Genomic DNA, 4,913 nt, shown 5'->3' with positions numbered 1-4,913 from the left:
TCATTGTTCAACACCCGCCTATGAGTGAGAACACGTGGTGTTCGATTTTCTGTTCTTGTGTCAGTTTGCTGAGAATGATGGTTTCCAGGTTCATCCATGTCCCTACAAAGGACATGAACTCATCTTTTTTGATGGCTGCATAGTATTCCATGGTATATATGTGCCACATTTTCTCTGACCAGTCTATCATTCATGGGCATTTGGGTTGGTTCCAGGTCTTTGCTATTGTAAACTGTACTGCAATGAACATTCGTGTGCATGTGTCCTTATAGTAGAATGATTTATAATCCTTTGGATATATACCCAGTAATGGGATTGCTGGGTCAAATGGAATTTCTATTTCTAAGTCCTTGAGGAATCGCCACACTGTCTTCCACAATGGTTGAACTAATTTACACTCCCACCAACAGTGTAAAGGTGTTCCTATTTCTCCAGCATCTGTTGTCTCCAGATTTTTTTAATGATCGCCATTCTAACTGGCGTGAAATGGGTTAATATTGTTATGTGTGAATTTGATCCTGCCATTTTGATGCTAGCTGGCTGTTTTGCCCATTAGTTGATGCAGTTTCTTCATTGTGTTGATGCTCTTTACCATTTGGTATGTTTTTGGAGTGGCTGGTACTGGTTGTTCCTTTCTATGTTTAGTGCCTCTTTCAGGAGCTCAAGGAAGGCAGCACATCACACTGCCAAGTGTGTACCTATGCAGTAATCTTGCATGTTCTTCACATGTACCCCAAAACCTAAAATGCAATAAAAAATACCATTTACAATAGCATCAGAAATATCAAATACTTAGGAATCAATTTAATGAAAAGTTATTGATTTTATATTGCCTATGTTATATTGCCTGTATTATATAGGTATTGCTTATATATAAAAAAATGCATTTAAAATAATAAATATCTCTAAGTACTAATTTAGCTACATCCCAGCACTTTGAAATGTTGTGTTTTCATAATTCAACTGAAAATATTTTAACATTTTCCCTGTGATTTTTCTCTTTGACCAATGTGTGATTAAGGAATGTGCTATTTAATTTCTAAAGGTATTAAATATGTTATTATTATAGCTTTTCAATTTAAATTTGTTGTGATTAGGGAGCATATGATATAACATTTCAGCCTTTCATATTTATGAAGATTTGTTTTAGGCCCAGCATATAGTTTAACTTGGTAAATTTTCCATGTGTAGTTGATAACAAAAATATACACTCACAAGTTGAGTGTAGTACTCTATAAATGTCCGTTAGGTCAAGTTGGTTGATGGTATTCAAGTTTTCTCTATTATTACTAATTTTTTGGTCTACTTTTCTATTAATTACTGAAACAGAGGTTTTAAAATATCTATGTGTGTATTTATCTATGTTCCCTTTATTTCTGTCAGTTTTGATTTATATATGTTAAAGCTCTATTTTTAGGCACATATAGATTTACAATTGCTATGCTTCAATATATTGCCCTTTTCATTAAACTATCCCCCTTTATCTCTGGTAATACTGTTGGTCTTGATGTCTAATGATACTGCTACTAATAGGACCACTCTAGCCCTATTGTGCTTGATATGTCCTTTATGTAAAGTTTAGTCAGTTCTGCTAATACTATCTTTCTAGAGAATGCATACTTGGCTCTTGCATTATTCCTTCTGAAGATTTCTACTTGTAATTGTAATTATTAATATGGTTGGATTTAAGTATACCTTTTAGCTATTTGTTTTCTCTATTTTTAAACCTGTTTTTATTTATTGTTTTTATTCTTTTACTTCTTTTCTTCTCTTCATTTTGAACTATTTATTTTCTTCAGTCTGAAAAACTTCCCTTAACAATTCTTGTAGTAAAAATCTGCTGGAAGTAAATCATCTTAATTTTTTTTCTGCTTATGTATGTATTGGAGCCTAATTTTTAGAAGTAGTTTAATGAGCACTTAATTCAGTGTAGACAACTTTTATTTTGGAGGGGGAGACACTTTAAAGATGTTGCATTGACTCTTGACCTCCATAGCTATTCTATTTCTATATTTATGTATCTCTCTGTGTCTGTCTATCTATCATCTTTTGATTCTAATTGCTTTTGATATTTTCTCTTCATTTATTATTTTCAACAGTTTGGCTAAGATGTACCTATTTGTTGATTCTTTTGTTCTTATTCGGCTTGTGGTTTTCTGAGCTTCTTGGATCTATATATTTGCCATAAAAATTGAGGAAGTTGGGAGTATTTCTTTTCTGCCTCATTTGCTTCTTTCCTGAGAGTTAGCTGGTGGTATGTTTAATTACATAAAATCTTGTCCCTTTTTAAATTTTTTTTTCTTTTTTATGAGACAGAGTTTTGCTTTGTCGCCAGGCACTAAGCGGGAGTGCAGTGGCGCAATCTCGGCTCGCTGCAACCTCCGCCTCCCGGGTTCAAGCAATTCTCCTGCCTCAGCCTCCCGGGTAGCTGGGACTACAGGCACACGCCACCATGCCCTGCTAAATTTTTTTTTGTATTTTTAGTAGAAATGGGGTTTCACCTTGTTGGCCAGGATGGTCTCGATCTCTTGACCTCGTGATCCACCCACCTCGGCCTCCCAAAGTGCTGGGATTACAGGCTTGAGCCACTGCACCCGGCCTGAATTTTTTTTAAAATCTTCAAATTAAAGACTTGCTCTTTATTTGCTTTAAAGTTTACTGATTTGCTCTTTTGCCATTTTCCATTTGCTTTTAAGCTCAACTTGTAAATTATTAAAAATTTAAATGTTATACTTTTCAGTTTTAGAATGTCTCATTGATTTTAATTTTTAATTTTTTTTTCTGATGAGATTCCTTATCTGTTCACCTACTGTATCCATTTCTTTCTTTATGCCCTTGAAAGCTTCTATAATAAATGTTTTAAAAATTGTTAACAAATTCTAACATTAAAGTGAGTTCCACTGACTGCTTTTTTTCTTAATTCTATTTTGTTATGGCTATAAACTGAACATGTGAATGGTACACTGCACGGAGTCATTTTATGTCCGCTTTATTTAAAAAACTGTCTATTTTTAACCTGGCAAGAAATTAAATAATTGGCAGTTTTTATTCAGTCTGACTTCATTTTTATGTATTTTTTAGGAAAGTTTTGGTTTTTTTCCCCCTTCCTTATTTTTAGTACATGACCCTTCCTCCATGGACTATTTCTCACTTATTAGATGTGGCCTTTCTGGGGTTTGAACTGAATGCTCCATGATCTCAATGAAGTTTGTCAGTTTTGGCTGTGTTGCAATTCCCAGGACTGTACAACTTACTGAATCTCCTTTAAGCTCAGAGCCCTAAAGCAACTGCCTCTGCTAGACTTCAAAGAGCCATACCCAGTACATGCCCAGCCCATCCAAAGACCTTGCATCTATCAAAATTCTCCCGAGAAACAGAACCAATAGGATATATCTCAATAGTATGAATTGGCTTATATGATAATGGGGCCAGCCAGTCCAAAATCTGTAGGGTAAGCTTACAGGCTAGAAAGTCAGACAAAATTTCTATATTCCAGTATTGAAGAAGAAATCCCTCTTCTCCAGGAAACCTCAGTTTTTACTCTTAAGTCCTCCAACTGATTGAATGAGGCACCTACACTACTGAGTGTAATTTCCTGAGTCAAATGATTGTACCAACCTGACTTTAGGGTACTCACTCTGCACAGCCTCCTCATGTCCAGTATCTGTTGGGAAAAGACTTTTGGGTTTCCGTTCTGCACAGCTTCCCCATCTCTAGTACCCCGAACCTCAATTTCCTACCATTTCAGCAGCCACACTCTCCAATACCTGCCTTCTCAGTTCGGTGAGACCTCTGTGGTCTGCTTGGTCATCAGCCACCAGCACTATGGTTAGAACGTAACCTAGGCAGGCAACTAGAGTCAACGTGGGGATCATCTCTACTTTCCCATTCTCAGAAATCACAGACCTCTTCTGTGTTTCTCAATGCCTAAAAACTGTTGGCTCATATATTGTGTCCAGTTTTATGATTATCTGTCATGAGGGGGCAAGTCCTACACCAATTACTATGTAATGGTTAGAAGCTGAACTCAAGAACTGTGTAACCAGTTCTTAGTTATCTGTGTTAACTGCTCTAAACCCTTTAAAACAAAACATAAATTATATCTTAGTGCTTCTCTGTTACATATATTTAAATTAAAATAAAATTAATAAAAATATATGCATTATTTTAAGACTTTCCTTCTTATCTGATATTTTCAATTCATTGAGAAGTGACAATTGGTTTGGAGACATTGGCTGCTACTATACTCTAACTGTCCCAACATAGCATAAATGCAATCCAGTTGCTGAATTTGAATGTTATTTAATATTACAGGTATTTATGGAAATGGTTATGGAAATAATGAAGTAGAAAAATAATCAATAACAAATATTTATACTGCACAAAGCATTGTGTATAATGCTGTGGATAATGCTATGTCTCCAAGAAGTTTACAGTGTAACTGGGGAGGCCAGAAAAGTAGCAGTACTATGTGCTATCTTCAATTTTATGAAACATTGTATATAAAACAAACACTGTGTCCTTGTGTATTTAGGACGCCCAGGTGTATTAAAGACACAGTGCATGTTATATAGGAACAGATGGGTGCCAGTTTTCAGAATTGGACAAAATTTGGACAGGTTGCATGAGTTCACATTTTAGCAAGCATTTAAATAAAAGAGAATTGAGCAAATCAGGAGATGATTGGTCTAAACAAGGCCAAATAAGCAAATATTTGGCTATTTAATGTCTTCAAATCTCTCAGCAATTAGTCTTTCCAGTCCCTCTTTAAAGGAATACCATAGCACCCATTATATGTATGTGCAGATAACTTTTATAAAGTCAAGGCAGGACATGACCTCTAAAAGGAAAGTACAAAAGATGTGGTGGGGAACTAAGCTGTATCTTGAGACATAAGCAGACATGTTATTCTT

Source organism: Cebus imitator, unplaced genomic scaffold (assembly GCF_001604975.1).
Source record: "Cebus imitator isolate Cc_AM_T3 unplaced genomic scaffold, Cebus_imitator-1.0 Scaffold213, whole genome shotgun sequence".
Classification (NCBI taxonomy): domain Eukaryota; kingdom Metazoa; phylum Chordata; class Mammalia; order Primates; family Cebidae; genus Cebus; species Cebus imitator.
The sequence above is the reverse complement of the archived record's forward strand: the minus strand, read 5'-3'. Positions refer to the sequence as shown.